The sequence below is a fragment of the Paramormyrops kingsleyae genome, chromosome 19 (assembly GCF_048594095.1).
Source record: "Paramormyrops kingsleyae isolate MSU_618 chromosome 19, PKINGS_0.4, whole genome shotgun sequence".
Classification (NCBI taxonomy): Eukaryota; Metazoa; Chordata; class Actinopteri; order Osteoglossiformes; family Mormyridae; genus Paramormyrops; species Paramormyrops kingsleyae.
In genome coordinates, this window is record NC_132815.1 from 1,134,273 (window position 1) to 1,157,098 (window position 22,826).

General features: G+C 46.5%; 1 long non-coding RNA gene across 1 annotated transcript; it reads left to right on the top strand.

Moving 5' to 3' along the window:
• Positions 1 to 402: 402 nt before the first annotated feature.
• On the top strand, positions 403 to 6,003 carry LOC140580984 (uncharacterized). Its single transcript, XR_011984096.1, has 3 exons — positions 403 to 844; positions 1,492 to 1,549; positions 2,178 to 6,003. It is a non-coding gene; the product is annotated as an uncharacterized lncRNA (long non-coding RNA).
• The last annotated feature ends 16,823 nt before the right edge of the window (positions 6,004 to 22,826 follow it).

Below are 22,826 nucleotides of genomic sequence, written 5' to 3' on the forward strand. Positions count from 1 at the left end.
TTTACTTTTCTCCTGTGTCTTTTGGGTTGCCTTGTCTAAGCTTTTATTTATTAATTTTAACTCTGCCATGGTAGCCCTTTGCAAGCTAAGTATGAAAGAGCAGCTTTTAAACATGAAAAATCGCACACCTCTTTTTGTCTGAAGTGGCTTGTTGTTCAGTTCGCGTTTTTACTCCGACAATTTAAAAAATGAATATGAGAAAACATTACATATGTCATCTTTTCGAAGTAAGACCGCCCATACCCAACTGTAACAGCAATTAAAGTGTACTTAATATGCTTTCATTTTTTTTTATTTACATAAAGGGACAGGCCATGCTACTCCTCCCAAAACTTGAGGAAAAAAGTAACACCGTGATATAATATCATCATCGTTCAAAAAGTGAAAAATAGCATGATATATTAGATCATGTCAGCCACCCCTGCTGCTGCATACTGTTAGTATATGAATGTGAAATTTGAGAATCATTTGTGTAATTTTCAGCTGCATTTTTAAAGCTGTATTTATATTTGCTTATTGCTTTGATATTGGGAAATGTGGTATATTGGCTGAGCACATTAAGACCTTTTTAAGAGGAACCAGTTTTGATATGGATTCATTAGTGATTTTTGCCACTTGGTTCGAGTTAAGTCTGACCACTCTCAAGACTTCAGTGTCTTAGCCTCCGCCTGTCTGAAGTTCCAGCTGTATACTTCATGCGACCCTCTTAACCAGAAGTCACCTCCTCCTCAGAGATCATTAAGAAACAAGGTGAAGAGGATGTGCCGGACTTGGTCCACGTGATGCGCACGTTAGCCACGGAGAGCATCCCCAATCTGCCACCAGGGGGCGAGCTGGCCAGCAAGTGAGTGTCCCCGTTTGTCGCTTTGTCCATCCAGAAGTGACGCCCGTCACTCGGCCGGTTTCTTCTCAGCTTGTCTGACCATGACTCTGATATGCTGTTAGGTCTGCGTCTCACAGACCAGCAGTCTATCAGTGGTGACTGTAACTTAAGAGCTGACTTGTTGGCAGTAGCCGGTAATGATTAACTGCTTGCAGATAACCCATGTTCCCCTCTGACAGGGACATTGGCCCAGCTGACTTTGACTGACAGCATTATACTTTAAAAGTCACGTCTCATGTGACTTAAAGACGGCGGGCATGTAAACTAGCAATCAGCTGGTGCTCTGGCAGCCATTTTGGCTCGAAGCTGATCATTGGGTGGGCAGTAGCATCAGGGCAAGCCGTCTCACCCCCCACCCCCCCCCTCACTCGTATGGCCGTGTTGAGTTGCAGTCTGCTCTGCTGTTCTCACATTTGCATAAGCAAGCTTAGACGCCGTGCGACAAATGCTCCGCACGCTCACATGGCGACCGGCCTCTCGCTTCCTCGCTTCCTCCAGACTGATCTGACGAGGGCTACAGGTCTTGCTTGTTTTTTGCCGCCAGACTCTGTGGTTTTTGCCGCAGGTGGGCAGGGACCTAAGTGCTCTGTGTGTCTCCCTCACTGCAGACGGAGTGTTGTTGAAGCCGTATACAACAGACTGAACCCATGTCGGAGTGAAGACACTGTAAGTAACTCTTCCTTCCCCACCCTTTTTAGCTAAGGCTTTTGTCAGTATGATGGAGGATAACCAGATAGATTATGCAACTGGTTATGAATAACATGCATTGGTTTTCTTATAGAAATAAGCTCCTTGCTGTATAAATACATAGCGTACATATCACTTGAACTGCCACGGAAAGACATAATGCTCTGATTTTTCTGAATGGCGCATTGGGTTAAAACAGATTTGAATGTAAGTTAGGGGTATGAAAGTCCCGCCCGCGCTCTTCTGATGCTGGTCACATGGTGTTCGAGTGCAGTCTCCTGTCAGTATTATTTTATGTAAATGTTGTGTTGTGCTGCTGAAGTGATCGGTAGGTGTTTTGAGGTCCCATCTGTGCCATTTCCGTGCTGTTCGGTATTTTCAGCCATATTCATGCTGCCCTTGCTGTTTCCCTGCCCCTTAATAAGTGACCTGTGCCTTTTTGGTCCCTGTTTGTCTCTGTCGTCGCTCACGTGCTGCACATGTGACTGAGATCTGGTTGAATGTGTTCATGGACTGGCAGCTCAGTGCTCAGATGGCAGCAGGGGTTTGCCTGGCTTCTCTAAAGGCCTCTTCCCCCCCCCCCCCCCCTCCCTCCCTCTCTCTGAAGGACTCTGCCTCGGCTGCCGACATGTGGTAACGTGGCCCCGGCCTCCCTGCACCTCCCCTAGCACAGAGCTTACTCACAGCCCCCCCACCAAGACCGCCTGCGCTCATGAGCCACTTCGCCGGCCACCTGCCCCCAAGGCTTTCCGTTCAGAGGCGGCGACAAGCGGCGGCTGGGGGGGGCCACCCCACACAGCCCCTGCCATACAACTACCGTTTGCCCGGGGGGGAGGCGGCACGGCACTGCCCGCCCCCCCTGCTCCTTTTCGCCATGTCCTTTTAAGCCCACACTGGTTTGCCCTTCCACCAAGCTGATGCAAGGCTATTTTTTTGTTGTTGTTGTTGTTGTTGTTTTTAATTCATGAATTTGCAAACTTCTTTGCTGTAATGACATTCGAGGCTTCTGCTCTGCCCCCCAACCCCCCACCTCCCCAGTTGTGCTCGTTTATGTGAAGTGCGTTTGTCCCTCTGCACAATGTACTCTCATCAGGCGTGAACCTGAGTAAAAGCTAAGGATGAAAGCGCGTCTGTATCCGCGTCCGTATCCGCCAGCCCCCCCGTCACATCTGCCAGCGCGCCGCTGCTCCCACAGCTTAGTCAGTGGTCCTTTAAGAAACGGGTAAAATTTCTAAGTTCACAGCAGAGGAAGCTTTGTAAATTTACAAAATCATGACTAGTGACTACGACTTTTCTGCGGCGTGCTTTGTCCGGCACGCCTGTGTGTGTGTGTATGGGGTCGCACCCGCGGTCTGTGTGTCTGTCCGCTGACGAGTGCCCGGCCTGCCCTGCATTCCCGCGTGCTGCTCTGCAGTCAGGCTGCTCTGCTTCTTCATAACACAGCAACACTAACTGTCTTTACACGCCTCACCCACTTCGGTATTCATTAAGAAAAGAATAAAAACCTTCAGAAACATTATGATCCAGATTACGCTCTTTCCGGGGGAGGAGGCACTAAACTCAGGCGCCTGAACTGAACTAGGTGTTTATATTCTTCTGTTAATAGTTTTATTATTTTAATGATCATAATTCAGTTCTTCTGATAGTTTGACGGAGCAGCCACAGATTTGCAGTGTGAACTCCTGGTCAGACACTTCGGCTCCCACCTCCTCTGCCTGTGCTTTCTGAAAACCGGACTGATGAACAAATCTGCCAACCCCGGGAACCCTGCTGTGCAGTAACACCCTGTGCTGGCTCAGGCAGCACAACTTGCCCTGCTTTGCTGTGCTTTGTTGTTGTTCGGGGTGACAGGTGTTGCTGCTATGATGGGGTCCATTTGTTTTTTTTTTTGTTTTTTTTTTTTAAAAAAACCCATTCCTTTTTCTAAAGGCAGTTTGCTGACTCGAGCTATATTTAACAGTAGTACATTTTGACAGTTGAATCACTTTTGTCCTAAATGCAATGTGTACATACGTGACTTGAATTTTTTTGTTATTGACCTAAATAATTCTTAGATTAGTATTACTAGATACTGTCGCTGTTAAAGCAAATGCAAAGGGAATGAACGTAACTCATGGTTTTGCTTGATCTGGTCTTGGGGAAAAAAAAAATATTTGACAGCTGACAATCTAATACTAACCCCTCCCCAGCAGTGCAGATCACTGCGAACTCTTGTGCTCCTTTTAAATGAGTGTGCTGATGTTAGTTTTAATAGACTCCTTTTGTATGTCATGAGCTGGGCCCAACGCGCTTGCTGCACTCATCGTGGCTGATCTTATGGATAAGAGGCCATCGTTCCGCTGTTTACCCTCCTGCACCCCCTGAGGTCCACGTGCCTGACCTTGCCTGTGTAGTACCCATCATAGGATGCTTCTGTGCAGTTAGCTCCATGTTAGCCAATTGCCAGAATGGGGATCTAGTGACCTTTTGCTGGTTTTTTGCCAAAGTGGACGCTGCCATCCTCCCTCCCTGCGTGCGTCTGGTCCTCCCCAGTCCTCGTGTTTCGTTGACCTCCTCGTCGTGGCCGGGGAGGTGCACGTGCTCCTCCTCTGACGCTCTCCCTATGGACCTCCATGTTGCTCGATGCTGTTTTATGTGAGCAGATGAAATGGGAAAACCTTTCCAGTCTAACAACTTCTCCTCTCTACATGTGAAAGATTCGTTCACCGGAAGTATTTTCCCTCTTTTTAAACTGGAATCCTTTTATGTCCTTTTAGAAATCACACAGAGTTGTATGTTACACTTTCTGCGTATAGACAGAGGCACAGGCTGTCTGGGTGCATGTACAGCTGGAAGTTTGCTGTGTTTTTCATGCTAAATGGAAAGTGTGCTCTAGTCACTGTTCTGCTTGATCTCTACACAATGTTTTCAATGGGTGTGGTTTAAATATCTAAAGTTTCTTCTCATTTCTGCTGTCATTCTTATTTTTAGTGACCTGGCCTTACATTAGCTTGAGTCATCTCCCTTAACCCATCCTAAACAGAGCTGAGTGACAGGAATGAATTCTAAAACTGACGACAATATCAAGTCTGATTTGGCCCCCTGGATAATGACTTTTTTTTATTTTTTTGTGCTGCTGATCTCACAGCAGAGCTAACGACAGTACCTCATGAGTTCAGTTCCCTGGTCCCCCTCTGTGTGTTTGGCCGGCCAGCCAGCGGCTGTGGGGGACACGCTGCCCCCTAGCTGCTGCCTGGGGAGACGTGCTGAGCAGTGCTCGCTGCGCCCTGCGCTGTTCACTGGCAGTCCCGCACACGTCACCTTCATGTGAATACAGTGCTGTCCATTTTAGAGCAGTTCTTTTGGTTGCTGAGTGCTTGTTTTATATTGTTACTCCTCAAATTGGATGAGGTCCCTTTTTTGTTTCTTTAGACAACCAATTAAAATGGGAAATTATTAGGAAATGCAAAAATAATATATTCAAAACAATTACTTGAGTTAACTTATTAGGAAGATGAACCACTATTGAATAATAAAAATTTGTCTATTTGCACTGATATGGATATTATGGGGGTTTTGTGATGAATGGGTGGGAGGTGAAATTTTTAATTGGTTTTGCTTATTGGCGTTAATAACAGGGTCCCAATACAAGTCGCCAGTTTAAAATTATACAGGCAACAGTCATCTACAGTTTTTGGAGTTCTGTCTGTGGTGACCTTCAGTCTATCTGGCTTTTGTATAAATTTCCTCCAGTGAAGCTGTAAATCCCCCTCCCGCTAACCTCACTGATAAGCTCACCATTTTGCCTTACTAAATTAACTCTATCCTAGCACCTGCAAGACTAGTTTCTTATCTGAGAAGTAACTCAACTTGCTCTGTGATATTCTGGTCAAGGAAAAAAAAAAAAAAAAAGAAAACCGGTCTATCGCTGGGTATGTGTTTGAAAAGTTGACCTTTAAGTGGTTTAACGGAGCACCCTCTCGATGCCTAGGACGCATGTGGCTGACGATCCTTTTAAAGACGTGATACATTAGTAATTGGAGTCGTGTTTAACATTCGGAACAAACACCTGAGCATGTGTTTCTGTGTGTGTGCAGATCCGCCTCTGCATTCACCTGCAGGGATACTTTCTTGTATTTAGATTGTAATTCTATAGTAAATTGTCTGCTACTTAGTCTCCCGTGATTGACTTTACACAAAGGCTCAATTATTGAATTATTGTATATTTTGTATAATGTACTTATTCCAAAGGAGAGAAATTGTGAAAAGCTTTCTTCCCTAACTTTAAAACTGTACTGTTTGTTTGGAGTCGGTTGAACAAATTGCATTCCTTGCTTGTGGATTGTTGCTTATTTTCTTTTTTTTTGTTTTTTTTTTGTTTTTTTTTTTGCTGATAAGTTTGAGAATAAATTTCTAGTTTGCAAAATGTGCCACTAAATAAATGGATTACTACCCTTCTGCTCCATCGTGTCCTTCCTCTGCAGATGATGAAATGCCATGTGCCCAAGTGAACGCCATGCCATGAAGTATGTTGTGAGGAAAGTGTGTGTGTGCATGCGTGTGTGTGCGGGAGGTGTCGCGGTGCATGGGGGTGGGCCACAGTTGCACATTATCTGAACGTGTCCGTGATCTGCGGGGGGAGGAGTGCTCGGCGTGACTGGGGAGTTCCCGCTGTACAGCTCTGGTGTATGACACTACCACCGAACACAGAAGCGCCTTTACCATTGCCCTGCGTTCCGCTAAATGGCCATATTGCTCGCCCTGAATCCCAGGAATCGCTTCACCAGTTGTGTTTGTGACTGCTAGGTGGCACCCAGGCTCTAAGATTTGTTCTGTGGGGGGGGATGTAAACCACCCACGGTGTGTATTTCTCCCCTCCCACCACGACTCCCCCTCTCTCCCTCACATACAGGCCTGGCCGGTCATCTCTCCTTGCTCTCATTGCCCCTTAATTTACTCCCGTTCTTTAAGGCTCTTTGCCATCTTTCCTGAGGTCTGATCCTGCTTCTCTCGTCTCCATTTGCCAGCTGATACTTTCGATCTGATCAATTCCCTCCCAAACCATACTCATTAACCGGGCCGTCATGTCACTGTCCACTACTGGTGGCCGTACACACAGCAGTATGACAAGTCTGCCGTCTTCTCTTCTGGTAATCAGGCCTCTCATTGGTATTGGCAGTTCGCTGTTGCCACATACAATAAGTGTATTTCTTGGGTGATTGTGAGTTTGCTGTGTCACAGCTTGTGTGAACAGCACCATTGTACTCCAAGGCCAGCAGCAACAAGAGTGTTTTCTTCTTCTTTCCCTCCTTGTGTCTTTGTCATGTGCGTAGTCACCATTGCGAGAGTGACATTTTAATGTGTGCTTTTTTTGCTAAATGCAATGACAGCATATATTTAGAGATCTTGAATTTCCAGCTTTGAAATGCCTTGAGTCAGAAGGAATCTTTAGCTCTGTAATATTCGCTTGTGGCTCTGTGGCTGTTTGTAGGGGCTCACCAATCTGTGTATTGACGATCATTACTTTGTCAACTGTGGAAGAACCGGTTGTGAAATTGGGCGCAGATGCTATAGAAGCTAATGGGAAAACAACTAGTATCTGGTTCCCGGGATATATATGGGTCTATGAACTGCTTTGATCCTTTTTCTCAGGAAGTAAAGTACGTTTGGTTATATGCCAGTAAATCTCACACTTATTCCAGAAAATCCTGTTTGTTGCCTGTGGTTTTGTTTAACATGTGCTGAACCCGCCGTCCTGTTGGTTACATGTGTTGTGAGAGGAGCCTCTGAATGGATGTGTTTTCATTACTGTGATCAAATTAATCATTTATCTCCAGGCTTCCCATGTAATCAGCAATAGCCTGCACTTCATTTGTGCCCAAGCGCAACTTAGACCTAAGTCACTCTGAAAGACAAAAAGCCAGATCATTCGGCTCAAAAGAGCAAAATCAAACATCTCGCACTGAAGCGGCGTAAGCGGATATGTGGTAACACTGGAGTAAAGACCTTTGTTTCTTAGTCGGGGTGATTGTATAAGCCAAGGCAGCAGAGGATTCTGGGAAGTCTGGGCTGTGATGTATAAGCCAAGGCAGCAGAGGATTCTGGGAAGTCTGGGCTGTGATGTATAAGCCGGGACAGCAGGGGATTCTGGGAAGTCTGGGCGGTGATGTATAAGCCGGGACAGCAGCGAATTCTGGGAAGTCTGGGCTGCGTCTCTGGACCGCTTCAGCTGACATGTTTGATGGTGTAGGAATAGGAGCAGCTTATCTGCTTGTATGTGGTTGCTGGTCATCATACTATGTTTCTCTCTGAGAGGCCAGTTGGACTGTCTGTCCTGGGTGCGAAGCGGTTTGTCTGCCTCTGTCAGGATGAGGGCCTTCAGTTATGTATTTAAGCCTTTTAAAGTTGACCAGCCCCCTGCCGCAAGAGTAATATGATATTGCCATTAACAGCTTGTTAATGCACAGGGATCACATGCTCTGAATGAGCAGCTGACAGCATTTGGGGGTCTCACAAAATCAGCCCTTTATGAATGTGCGTGCGCAGTCTGCGCACACGGTGCCTTCCTGCAGCCGGGGCAGACGTCTGCCTTCCTCATATTCACACATCTTCTGTTCTCCTTTTACTGCACCTGATGCTTTGTTGCTGGCAGTACAAAAGCCACAATGAAGTCAGGATCCAAAACAGTATCTCCAAGCTTCTGCTCACGTTGGGTCGCACTGCTGATTAATATTCATTATGTGCACCATTGTATGTATCCAATCACTTTATTGTTATTTTATTATTTGGTGCAGGTTGTTTGTTACTGTTTTAGAGTGATCGAATGAAACATTCTTTGTTCTTGTCGAGTTTACTCAACTGTAAATGGACTGAATTGGTGTTTTGTTCACTGTTTAAGTGTATTTATATGAAATTAAATTTCCCCGGAGTAAAACTGTTAGAGATGTCTGTTGACGTTATGCGGCTCAGCTGTGGGCAAATAGTCACCTCTTCTTACTTAAGCTGTTTTCAACTTTTAAAGAGCTAGTTAATCTGGACCCATTTGGTGGAAATATTTGCGCCAATAAATGGGTAGAACTGTAGTATTCCCCCGTTCCTGTGAATAGTACTGTATGAGAGAGAGTCCCCCGTTCCTGTGAATAGTACTGTATGAGAGAGAGTCCCCCGTTCCTGTGAATAGTACTGTATGAGAGAGAGTCCCCCGTTCCTGTGAGTAGTACTGTATGAGAGAGAGTCCCCCGTTCCTGTGAGTAGTACTGTATGAGAGAGAGTCCCCCGTTCCTGTGAATAGTACTGTATGAGAGTTCCCCGTTCCTGTGAATAGTACTGTATGAGAGAGTCCCCCGTTCCTGTGAATAGTACTGTATGAGAGAGAGTCCCCCGTTCCTGTGAATAGTACTGTATGAGAGAGAGTCCCCCGTTCCTGTGAATAGTACTGTATGAGAGAGAGTCCCCCGTTCCTGTGAATAGTACTGTATGAGAGAGTCCCCCGTTCCTGTGAATAGTACTGTATGAGAGAGAGTCCCCCGTTCCTGTGAATAGTATTGTATGAGAGAGAGTCCCCCGTTCCTGTGAATAGTATTGTATGAGAGAGAGTCCCCCGTTCCTGTGAATAGTATTGTATGAGAGAGAGTCCCCCGTTCCTGTGAATAGTATTGTATGAGAGAGAGTCCCCCGTTCCTGTGAATAGTACTGTATGAGAGAGAGTCCCCCGTTCCTGTGAATAGTACTGTATGAGAGAGAGTCCCCCGTTCCTGTGAATAGTACTGTATGAGAGAGAGTCCCCCGTTCCTGTGAATAGTACTGTATGAGAGAGAGTCCCCCGTTCCTGTGAATAGTACTGTATGAGAGAGAGTCCCCCGTTCCTGTGAATAGTACTGTATGAGAGAGAGTCCCCCGTTCCTGTGAATAGTACTGTATGAGAGAGAGTCCCCCGTTCCTGTGAATAGTACTGTATGAGAGAGAGTCCCCCGTTCCTGTGAATAGTACTGTATGAGAGAGAGTCCCCCGTTCCTGTGAATAGTACTGTATGAGAGAGAGTCCCCCGTTCCTGTGAATAGTATTGTATGAGAGAGAGTCCCCCGTTCCTGTGAATAGTACTGTATGAGAGAGAGTCCCCCGTTCCTGTGAATAGTACTGTATGAGAGAGAGTCCCCCGTTCCTGTGAATAGTACTGTATGAGAGAGAGTCCCCCGTTCCTGTGAATAGTACTGTATGAGAGAGAGTCCCCCGTTCCTGTGAATAGTACTGTATGAGAGAGAGTCCCCCGTTCCTGTGAATAGTACTGTATGAGAGAGAGTCCCCCGTTCCTGTGAATAGTACTGTATGAGAGAGAGTCCCCCGTTCCTGTGAATAGTACTGTATGAGAGAGAGTCCCCCGTTCCTGTGAATAGTACTGTATGAGAGAGAGTCCCCCGTTCCTGTGAATAGTACTGTATGAGAGAGAGTCCCCCGTTCCTGTGAATAGTACTGTATGAGAGAGTCCCCCGTTCCTGTGAATAGTACTGTATGAGAGAGAGTCCCCCGTTCCTGTGAATAGTACTGTATGAGAGAGAGTCCCCCGTTCCTGTGAATAGTACTGTATGAGAGAGAGTCCCCCGTTCCTGTGAATAGTACTGTATGAGAGAGAGTCCCCCGTTCCTGTGAATAGTACTGTATGAGAGAGAGTCCCCCGTTCCTGTGAATAGTACTGTATGAGAGAGAGTCCCCCGTTCCTGTGAATAGTACTGTATGAGAGAGAGTCCCCCGTTCCTGTGAATAGTACTGTATGAGAGAGCGCTCCAATGAGCGCAGCAGCTTGGGGCGGTGGTGCAGGCTGACTTCTGTATCCCCTAAAAGGTTTTTAACGGGCTTCCCGTAATCTGTGTCCTTCAGTTTTTCCCCCTATTGTTCCGGAAGGAACTTTGGAGCATGCAGTCACTTGGGTGGGCCTGACTGTGCCTCCGGCTGATTATATGTTTATTATGCTGCATTCACTGCACACACTTTCCATCCTCTCGCTGCTTGATTTGTGTCTCGGCCATTCATAAGTAACGTTAGTGTTTGAGTCGGGGCACCTCCGTTGCAGAGAGCAGCATGGTACAGGCCTTCCTGTGCCCCCGCACAGAGGGGGCGGTCCTATCAGGGCAGCAGGTTAGCCTGCAAAGTGTTTAACCCTCATAAAGGCCAGTGCAGGTGTTTGTTCATGCCCAGTTTTTCATAGATAGTTCTCAATAAATTATAACACACACCAAAAAAATCACACTTTGAAAACACATCAGATCTCAGTGGGGGGAAAAAAAGTCATGCTAGATATCTATTCTGATATGAACGGGGTAAATGTGTTAGGATCGAAAAGATGCCACATCGTTTGATGGAAATGAAAATGATCAACCTACAAAGGGCTGACACCCCTAAAATCAAAGTGGAAAAAATGATGCGGCAGGCTAGTCCATTTTGCTGAAATTTCATTGCAGCACTTCAAAATCGTACTTTGTAGTTTGTATGGCCCCCTTGTGCTTGTATGTATGCCTGACAACATCTCCTCCCTGGTCTGGACCAGGGCATCACTGAGCTCCTGGACAGATTGAGGTGCAACCTGGTGGCGTAGGACGGACCGAAACAATGTCCCAGAGGTGTTCTATTGGATTTAGGTCAGGCAAGTGTGGGGGTCAGTCATTGGTATTAATTCCTTCATCCTTCAGGAACTGCCTGCATACTCTCGCCACATGAGGTCGGTCATTGTCGTGCACCAGGAGGAACCCAGGACCCACTGCACCAGCGTAGGGTCTGACAATGGGTCCAAGGATTTCATCCCGATACCTAATGGCAGTCAAGGTTCTGTTGTCTTGCCTGTAGAGGTCTGTGCGTCCCTCCATGGATATGCCTCCCCAGACCATCACTGACCCACCACCAAAACGGTCATGCTGACCAATGTTACAGGCAGCATAACATTCTCCATGGCTTCTCCAGACCCTTTCATGTCTGTCATATGTGCTCAGGGTGAACCTACTCTCATCTGCTCTCCTCACAAGGTGCCAGTAGTGGACCTGCCAATTCTGGTATTCTCTGGCAGTGCTCATTCTGTTCCTCCTTGCACAAAGGAGCAGATACCGGTCATGCTGATGGGTTAAGGACCTTTTACAACCCTGTCCAGCTCTCCTAGAGTAACTGTCTGTCTCCTGGAATCTCCTCCATGCCCTTGAGACTGTGCTGGGAGACGCAGCAAACCTTCTGGTAATAACACATATTGATGCACCATCCTGGTCGGACTACCTGTGCAACCTCTGTAGGGTCCAGGTATCTCCTCATGCTACCAGTAGTGACACTGACTGTAGCCAAATGCAAAACTAGTGAAAAAAGTCAGTGGCCTCCACCCGTTAAACCATTCCTGTTTTGGTGGTCGTCTCATTGTTGCCCCTCTAGTGCACCTGTTGTTAACTTCTTTAACACCAAAGCAGCTGAAACCGATTAACAACCCCCACTGCTACTTAACGGACTAGATCAATATCCCAGAAGTTAAATTGACTCGATGCTATACTCTGATTAAAAAGTGTTCCTTTAATTTTTTTGAGCAGTGTATATAGACGCAGGAGGGTGTAATTATTATGAGACCTGTTACAGTACAAATGAAAACATTTGACCATTTTGATGGCTTTCTTTGTTGCAAACAAACGTTCCTCCATCCGTATTGTGTAGCACATCCCTGCTGTGATTTTTGTTATTAACGTAATTTCTGAAATTCAAGCTGCTGCTATAATTTAGACCTTAAGTGGATTCATTCAGTTTTAATAACTGATTATAATTGGTTGTAAGTGCATTTTCCCCTCAAGGACATTTTCTGTGCTCCCATTTTCTCAGTCTAGCTTCATTCTCGGGTGGGCAGAGATGAGATTCAAACCCCCATCCTCAGAGAGGTGAGGCAGCCTGCTTCATTCTCGGGGGGCAGAGATGAGATTCAAACCCCCATCCTCAGAGAGGTGAGGCAGCCTGCTTCATTCTCGGGGGGCAGAGATGAGATTCGAACCCCCCGTCCTCAGAGAGGTGAGGCAGCCTGCTTCATTCTCGGGGGGCAGAGATGAGATTCGAACCCCCCGTCCTCAGAGAGGTGAGGCAGCCTGCTTCATTCTCGGGGGGCAGAGATGAGATTCGAACCCCCCGTCCTCAGAGAGGTGAGGCAGCCTGCTTCATTCTCGGGGGGCAGAGATGAGATTCGAACCCCCCGTCCTCAGAGAGGTGAGGCAGCCTGCTTCATTCTCGGGGGGCAGAGATGAGATTCGAACCCCCTGTCCTCAGAGAGGTGAGGCAGCCTGCTTCATTCTCGGGGGGCAGAGATGAGATTCGAACCCCCGTCCTCAGAGAGGTGAGGCAGCCTGCTTCATTCTCGGGGGGCAGAGATGAGATTCGAACCCCCGTCCTCAGAGAGGTGAGGCAGCCTTCTGTGGAGGCGCTGCCTGCGGAGCTGCCATGCCTTCTGCATGCTTCCTGTTTACACAGAATATGCATTGTAATGATGTATTTTGTATCATTTTATTTTCATGCTCAGCTTGTCACAGATTTCCACTCATTTCAAGGGTTTTGCCAGTTCACTGAAATTTTATAGACTTAGCTAAAGTACTTTGGTTTTTAGGCTATTAATGTCCATCTTCTCTTACCTACGGACAGATCCATGGATGGATGGATAGATACAGAAAGTTGTCAAAACATTAATTTGCCTTTTATGCCCCCTCAGGCAGTCGGGCTGCGTAGGATTTCTTTCTGCGAGGGTCCTGGAGTCAGCAGTAAAAAAAAATTAACCTAAATCAGGATAAATAACATGGACACAAAATAAAAAGTAAGGAGACACTGTAAAATGCAAAAGAGAATTGCCCCGATTTAAAAAAAAATATTTATGAAAACATCAACACATGTCAGAGTAAAAAGCACAGTTCTGTAGTGCATTTTGCTGGCATTTTCCTTCTTGTTTTGTTCACAGTGACATGCAAATTCCAAAAGGATATTGAAATATTACACACAAGTTGCTGTGAGTATCGTCAAGGTAAACATTCAACCTGAAGCAATTTCATTAAAGCGATGAGATGCACAGCACCTTTAATAATAGTAACTGCACGATTGTACCATCACCAGTAAGTCCCAAAGTAACTTACCATCAGGGTGATATTTATGGTAGCGTGAGTCCTGGTGAACAGGGATACCGTGATAGCATAAAATAACAAACGTTCGCAAATCAAAATGCCCCCATGGTGTTTTTCTTCTGTTGAATATCATGTGAAAGTGGAAAATTACAGTTTTCCTCAAATGCATTAAGCATTTCTGTTTTCAAAACGGTTACTGTTTTATTATTTTTATGCATCACAAAATGCACGCAAACCTGTCAGATGTTTAACACAAACAGCCAAACTTCCCCGTGTTAAAGTGAGGCGCAGGGCAGCACAGGAACCCTTACTGGGACATTTAGGTGAGATGGGAATTATGACTCATGGTAGAAGACTTTTTACACATGTTGATCAAAAATCAAGGAAAGAACTGTCCTCTGCCTGAGAATAACTGATAACATTATTTTTTAATTATTTAATGGATTTTGTATGTGTTTCAGAGATGTGTGTGGTTTTTCCAGCCTCATGCATTTTCACGTGTCCGCAGCCAGGTCAGTAGAGAGAGCATGGTGCTCATGAGTGAACCCTCATGCTCCGTGTCTGTGATGGACCGGTAGCCGCCCCAGAGACGCACCGCGATCAATTGGGCATCATGCACCCAAACACACATCACAGCTGTAAATGTATAAAGTTCTCTGCTCTCTCTGTCACACAGCCGGAACACCAAACTTTAAGCCCCTGGGGCCTGAGGCCTTTTTTCCACTTTCGAGGTAGTCTGACATGCCTTGACATTTTAAAATATTTCACCTATCTAAAAAACATTTATAACAAAGTGATACATTTGCTTTTATTCATCACAAACTCAACACCAATAATCTGAGACCTCTTAGAATGTTATTATTCTATTTTTTGTTAAAATCAACTTTAAACATATACTTTTCAAAAACCTATTTTCAGACATGCTGAGAAATTGTAAAAAATCACATTATAGACATTTCTAGGTAAGACTTTTGAGCTCTGAAGCTTATAGACACAGGGGTTGGCTACACAGGTGAAAGTGACATTCTGAAATTTTATGTAGTTTGATTACTAAAGTGTTAGAACTTTAGAGTGACACTCTTTTTCTCAAAGTCAGTGGTCTTCACAATGAATATTGATGAGATAGGTGTCCTCACACCTGTAGTAGTTTGCATGCTGTCAATGGCCCATCAGTCTGGAATGTCACTGCACCCCACACCCATCACTTTGGAAAGGCAGTTTGAAACGCAAGAAAAGTAGCAACAATAAAATCCCTTTCACAGTTTATTGATAGATGGAATGAAAAATGAAAAACTGTGACTATATAAATATAGAAAGCGATAAATATGATGCAGTGACTATTATTGAGCAGAGGAGCTTCGTATAAAAGTGGGGGTTTCTTTCAGGGACTTTCCCGCAACACCAGTTCTCAAATATTAGGCCAGGGGCTTAGGGACATGGTTCGAATTATGGGGGGTACTGTACCCCCCGATCAAGACCCAGACCCCCCCAAAGAGACAAAAATAGCAGGTTGGGGGGGGGGTCTTAACATTTTTATTTTGTTGTAAAAAAAAAAAAAAAAAGAGAACCTCACCTTGTAGGAATAGTTTATGTAAAACGATTTCCGACACGACACCCCTAGTGTGGACCGTACCATTTTAACCACCTCGGCGCTAGAAGCAGCCGGTCGGTTGCGTCATTCATTCTCATTGAGTGGCCTGTTGGTAAATCTAAGTAGCCAGCAGAAGTCTAACCTGTTGAAAATTGTGTTATTTTACAACCTTCATTTATTCGTTTAAGTGTTTCATCTACTAATGCAAGCTGACATCTTTATAAGTTGAATTACTTACCATTGTCCTTCTGAGGCCGGTGTTCTGTCGAGTTGAGCTACTTTGTCGAAGCAAGCAACCGTAGTGCTAATCGATAGCCCTAATCATAGCTTGCCTCGACAAAGTAGCTCAACTCGACAGAACACCGGTACAGTCAACTTTAGTTACGTTAACTAGCAAGATGAGCTAACTTCTCTACAGTATTTAAACCAGGCTTATTTGGTGAGGTAAAATCGATCATGGTCATTTTCCAAGGAGATGAACTCCCTATGTTTTCATTCTCATTTTATCATGAATAAATTGTGTCTTTCTGAAATTAATTCACCACTTAGCCTGTGTGGTTTGTTATTAGGCTAATATTAACGCATAAGAAGGTCTAACGTCATGCTCTGAAAAAACATAACTGCAAGTGAAACCTATAGGGGCAACGTAAAAAACTAGCTAGCAAATAAGCCCTATTATTTGAATTTTAGTGGTATTGATTCTGCATTCCACAATTTCATATTTATAGACATTTTAGAAGCTTCATCTGATAGCCCAGATACTGTTTTGTTAAATATAGATTAGATTTTATTCACAGACACACTATGAGGAAAAGGAAAGATGGAGACATCAGACACTTTTTTGGTGGTAAAAGAAGCGTAAGTAGGAAATATTAGTGTTAAGCTACAGAACATTATGCTAAAAGTATAGGTGCAGTTTTGCAAACTTAATGTGTATGAAGGAAAGTGGTGGTCAGCAGAAGGCAGGAGAGGCACAGGAGCAGGGAGATGGCAGGATGAGGACAGCGAGCAGGCAGCAGGGAGATGGCAGGATGAGGACAGCGAGCAGGCAGCAGGAAGATGGCAGGATGAGGACAGCGAGCAGGCAGCAGGAAGATGGCAGGATGAGGACAGGGAGCAGGCAGCAGGAAGATGGCAGGATGAGGACAGGGAGCAGGCAGCAGGAAGATGGCAGGATGAGGACAGTGTGCAGGCAGCAGGGAGATGGCAGGATGAGGACAGTGAGCAGGCAGCAGGAAGATGGCAGGATGAGGACAGCGAGCAGGAAGATGGCAGGATGAGGACAGCGAGCAGGCAGCAGGAAGATGGCAGGATGAGGACAGCGAGCAGGCAGCAGGAAGATGGCAGGATGAGGACAGCGAGCAGGCAGCAGGAAGATGGCAGGATGAGGACAGCGAGCAGGCAGCAGGAAGATGGCAGGATGAGGACAGCGAGCAGGCAGCAGGAAGATGGCAGGATGAGGACAGCGAGCAGGCAGCAGGAAGATGGCAGGATGAGGACAGCGAGCAGGCAGCAGGAAGATGGCAGGATGAGGACAGGGAGCAGGCAGCAGGAAGATGGCAGGATGAGGACAGTGTGCAGGCAGCAGGGAGATGGCAGGATCAGGACAGCATGCAGGACCAAGAGGTGAGTTAGAAATTAGGCTGTACTTTAAGATCTACTGTATCATCAAGACAGATATTAGCCTAATAGGCAAATATGTATTTCTGAAGGCTGTTTTCCCAGTGCTGATGGCCCTCCAAACAGCAGGTGACAAAAGTGAGTCCTTAAAAGGGCCATGTTTAGGAAATCAAAAGACCATCATGCTCCTTATATGGACAATTACAAGGCAGATGTTTCCCCCATGGAGCCCGCTGGCTCCAGAGGCTTTCTGATCTACTCCTTTGTGATTTTTCAGGGTATGGGGGGGGGGGGGCTGCTCATCCCCATAATGCACTGTGTCAGTGCAGCTCTGCAGCACTAAAGAGTGCATCAGGAGACAGGAGATGTGTTGCTAGGTGACTGACAAGTGCCCCCCCACCACCACTACTAATAAAAAGCCCCTTACCCCCAGTGAGCATGGAGGCAGAGGGTGGGGAAATGCCAGTGCTCTGTGACATTGACATGGAATGGAGTCCCTTTTTCAGGAGAGCTGTGTGACCCGGCACTGGCGGGTAGCGGAGAGGAGTGCCGTGGCGCTCGGTCCCGCTATCAGGAGAGCTGTGTGGCCCGGCACTGGGCGGGTAGCGGAGAGGAGTGCCGTGGCGCTCGGTCCCGCTATCAGGAGAGCTGTGTGGCCCGGCACTGGGCGGGTAGCGGAGAGGAGTGCCGTGGCGCTCGGTCCCGCTATCAGCAGCGCTGTGTGACCCGGCACTGGGCGGGTAGCGGAGAGGAGTGCCGTGGCGCTCGGTCCCGCTATCAGCAGCGCTGTGTGACCCGCTGTCAGGGTGCAGGATAAGCACAGTGTGATGCTGCCTGCTTTTCACCACAGTTTAAGGTATAAGTGCTGCCGCCTCCGGTATTATTTCCAGGAAAATCTCCGGAGCTAGCTGGGCCATGGCCCTGTGAGGCGTGCAGTTAGAGAGCCCCCTACAGGGGGCCAGTGTATGAGCAGCTGGAGTGAGGATGAGTCTCCCTGGGGCTTCCCCTGCTTGTCATGATTCGCTGTGTATTTATCTGCTGGCCACTGTGATGTTGGGGGGGCCGGAGGGCACGAAGCCTGCTCTCTCCACCCTGCTTTACTTGAGCCGGACATCCAGCTTCAGGAATTCCCTGTTGTAACACGCCAGTCCATCTACGACTCTACGGTGTCTTTTAACATGGCGGAGAACATCTTACCCACAGAGCCGAATTTTGAATTTTGTATTTTGTCGTAATACATAGATGCCTACTGAAGCAGTGACCCACACTGCTACACACACACAGAACCATGCCACTGAGCATCTTCATGCAGAGTCCGACTGTCAGGCCTGACCACAAGGCAGCTAGTAGCCCTGAGTCATTCGAGGCTCTTCATGGTATCTGTGAGCAATTCAGAGGCAGCCTTAAATTATTTCTGTTAGACTTACAGCCCAGTGACCTTTGAACAATTCCAAATATTTAGTTATCTGTGACTCATTTCAATATCTAGTTCATAGTAAGCATTTCTAAGTAAGTTGGAATCTTTTGTCGACACTGAAATCCTTAAATATTTGACGTTATTTGTAGACAGGTAAAAATATCTCTAAATGATAATTTGGTGTTCATAAAGGCACAGATGTTTTTGCCAGGTGTGGCTTGGAGGACGCTGAACTTCACGTGAACTAGTGGGTCTTCTGTGTGTGAAGATTAAGGTATAACAAGATGCTAATGCTATGCTAATTACATTAGTGCTAATTCCTACCTTACTATAAAAAAACATTTAGAGACATGGGAAAAAACACCCCCCCCCCCACCCTTCAGGTTACTCTGTTTCCTAGAAGAGCAAAGAACATTTTAATCTGGAGTGTTACATAGCAGATCAGACTGGCTCACCCTGGGATAATTCGGCTCTGACCTAAGGGAGAGCGACACGTTTCCATTGAGCCTAGCTAATAATATCAGCCACACTCATTACTGTGTGTATATTAACACCTTGACAGCATCACCCCCCCCCGCCAAAGATAATGTGAAACATTATAATTTACTGTTTTTGTGATGTAGGAAGCCTTTCTAAAAGGCCCTGTGTGAGTACAGTAACACCATTGTGAGCAATGTAAAGCCCAGTCTATGTAATATTAAGACACTAGTGTGAGTGACATCAGCTCCTGTCTGTATAATAAGACACCAGGGTCAGTACAGTGGCAACTGTGTGTATAATATTAAGACATCAGTGTGACTAATGTCAGGTCATGTGTGAGTACAGTAACACCTGTATGTATAAGATTAATACACCAGTCTGAGTAATGTAAGGTCCTGTGTGAGTACAGTAACACCTGTGTGTATAATATTAAGACACCAGTGTGAGTAACATAAAGTGCTGTGTGAGTACAGTATCACCTGCAAGAGTAATATGTGGCACTTTGTGTTGTGTAATTTTTAATGAGCTGTATGCTACACTTCTTATTTGATTACTGAAAATGATATACACTCACCTAAAGGATTATTAGGAACACCTGTTCAATTTCTCATTAATGCAATTATCTAATCAACCAATCACATGGCAGTTGCTTCAATGCATTTAGGGGTGTGGTCCTGGTCAAGACAATCTCCTGAACTGAATGTCAGAATGGGAAAGAAAGGTGATTTAAGCAATTTTGAGCGTGGCCTGGTTGTTGGTGCCAGACGGGCCGGTCTGAGTATTTCACAATCTGCTCAGTTACTGGGATCTTCACGCACAACCATTTCTAGGGTTTACAAAGAATGGTGTGCAAAGGGAAAAACATCCAGTATGCGGCAGTCCTGTGGGCGAAAATGCCTTGTTGATGCTAGAAGACAGAGGAGAATGGGCCGACTGATTCAAGCTGATAGAAGAGCAACTTTGACTGAAATAACCGCTCGTTACAACCAAGGTATGCAGCAAAGCATTTGTGAAGCCACAACACGAACAACCCTGAGGCGGATGGGCTACAACAGCAGAAGACCCCACCGGGTACCACTCATCTCCACTACAAATAGGAAAAAGAGGCTACAATTTGCACGAGCTCACCAAAATTGGACAGTTGAAGGCTGGAAAAATGTTGCCTGGTCTGATGAGTCTCGATTTCTGTTGAGACATTCAAATGGTAGAGTGAGAATTTGGCGTAAACAGAATGAGAACATGGATCCATCATGCCTTGTTACCACTGTGCAGGCTGGTGGTGGTGGTGTAATGGTGTGGGGGATGTTTTCGTGGCACACTTTAGGCCCCTTAGTGCCAATTGGGCATTGTTTAAATGCCACGGCCTACCTGAGCATTGTTTCTGACCATGTCCATCCCTTTATGACCACCATGTACCCATCCTCTGATGGCTACTTCCAGCAGGATAATGCACCATGTCACAAAGCTCGAATCATTTAAAATTGGTTTCTTGAACATGACAATGAGTTCACTGTACTAAAATGGCCCCCACAGTCACCAGATCTCAACCCAATAGAGCATCTTTGGGATGTGGTGGAACGGGAGCTTCGTGCCCTGGATGTGCATCCCACAAATCTCCATCAACTGCAAGATGCTATCCTATCAATATGGGCCAACATTTCTAAAGAATGCTTTCAGCACCTTGTTGAATCAATGCCACGTAGAATTAAGGCAGTTCTGAAGGCGAAAGGGGGTCAAACACCGTATTAGTATGGTGTTCCTAATAATCCTTTAGGTGAGTGTATTATATTATAGTAATTATAGTACTGCAGGGTCTTGCTCAAAGCACTAACTGGTCTGCATCATATTAATCCACTTGTGCTGCTTTCACTATTACCAGGAACCTAAATTAATTGACATTGTAAATGAATTCTTCCCAAATGAATTGCCTTTGGTCTTATTTCACAGACAGACACCTTTTTCCACTGACTGGCAGTATGTCCTTCTTAGTGGGTTGCCTGGGAATCTGCTTCTAAAATCCTCACAAATGATAAATCCATTATTTGCCATTTGCACAAGTACCGGTGCATTGGAATTTTCCCTTTGTGCAGCCCATCCTGCTCTCCTTAGCTTGAGGAGGGGGGGGGGGTCACAGCACAGGGTCAGCTGACATACAGTGCCTCTGGAGCTGAGGGTTAAGGGCCTTACTTCAAGGGCCCACAGACATGTGACTGTTCAGCCAAGGCCAGGACTTGAATGGGCGATCTTCCGATCACAGACGCAGAGGCTTAGGCCGCTGAGCTGCTTACTGCAGCCATTCAGAGAACAATCTTAGCTCTCTAGCCTGACCGCCAGCTTGCCGCGACATCCCAGAATGAGAAATAACGGCCTTTCACCTTTGTGGGTATGTCACTGGCTGGGCATCTTTCTTCTTTGCTAACTGAACAGGACAACAGAACAAGGTCAGCAGTGCAAGTGAAAATCCAACCAGTGTAAGTCAGTCTCATGGGGCAGTGACATTCATATGTCCATCGTATATCGTTTATCAGCCCAAGGTCATGTTAATCGCAGGAAGCAGGAAGCACAAGGCAAGGGGCTTTGTCTATACTTACTCCCCTCACCTTCTCCTCTGCTTCCATCCTCTCACTTACTCCCCTCACCTTCTCCTCCTCTGCTGTTCTCTCTTTTACTCCCCTCACCATCTCCTCTGCTGTTCTCTCCCTTACTCCCCTCACCATCTCCTCTGCTGTTCTCTCGCTTACTCCCCTTACCTTCTCCTCCACTGTTCTCTCCCTTACTCACCTCACCTTCTCTGCTGTTCTCTCCCTTACTCCCCTCCCCTTCTCCTCTGCTGTTCTCTCCCTTACTCCCCTCACCTTCTCCTCTGCTGTTCTCTCCTTACTCCCCTCACCATCTCCTCTGCTGTTCTCTCCCTTACTCCCCTCACCTTCTCCTCTGCTGTTCTCTCCCTTACTCCCCTCACCATCTCCTCTGCTGTTCTCTCCCTTACTCCCCTCACCATCTCCTCCGCTATTCTCTCCCTTACTCCCCTCACCATCTCCTCTGCTGTTCTCTCGCTTACTTCCCTTACCTTCTCCTCCACTGTTCTCTCCCTTACTCACCTCACCTTCTCTGCTGTTCTCTCCCTTACTCCCCTCCCCTTCTCCTCTGCTGTTCTCTCCCTTACTCCCCTCACCATCTCCTCTGCTGTTCTCTCCCTTACTCCCCTCACCTTCTCCTCTGCTGTTCTCTCCCTTACTCCCCTCACCATCTCCTCTGCTGTTCTCTCCCTTACTCCCCTCACCATCTCCTCCGCTATTCTCTCCCTTACTCCCCTCACCATCTCCTCTGCTGTTCTCTCCCTTACTCCCCTCACCATCTCCTCCGCTGTTCTCTCCCTTACTCCCCTCACCATCTCCTCCGCTGTTCTCTCCCTTACTTCCCTCACTATCTCCTCTGCTGTTCTCTCCCTTACTCCCCTCACCTTCTCCTCTGCTGTTCTCTCCCTTACTCCCCTCACCTTCTCCTCTGCTGTTCTCTCCCTTACTCCCCTCACCTTCTCCTCTGCTGTTCTCTCCCTTACTCCCCTCGCCTTCTCCTCCGCTGTTCTCTCCCTTACTCCCCTCACTATCTCCTCTGCTGTTCTCTCCCTTACTCCCCTCACTATCTCCTCTGCTGTTCTCTCTCTTGCTCCCCTCACCTTCTCCTCTGCTGTTCTCTCCCTTACTCCCCTCACCTTCTCCTCCGCTGTTCTCTCCCTTACTCCCCTCACCATCTCCTCTGCTGCTCTCTCCCTTACTCCCCTCACCTTCTCCTCTGCTGTTCTCTCCTCCATCCTCTTCCTTGATCCCCTCACCACCTTCTCTACTGCAGTCTTCATCTTTACTCCCCTCACCTTTAGCAATCCAAATGGCTGCATTCAAATGAAGGATTTGCAAATGCCTTTGAAACTGGGCTGAGAGTCACAGAAGAAGAAAAGTCGAGAGAAAGCGGCGCTGTGAAGGAGACCCTACATGCAGTGGCAGACAGGGAGCGAGATGAAACATTTAACAGTTTACCAAACTTTCAGGCTGCCGG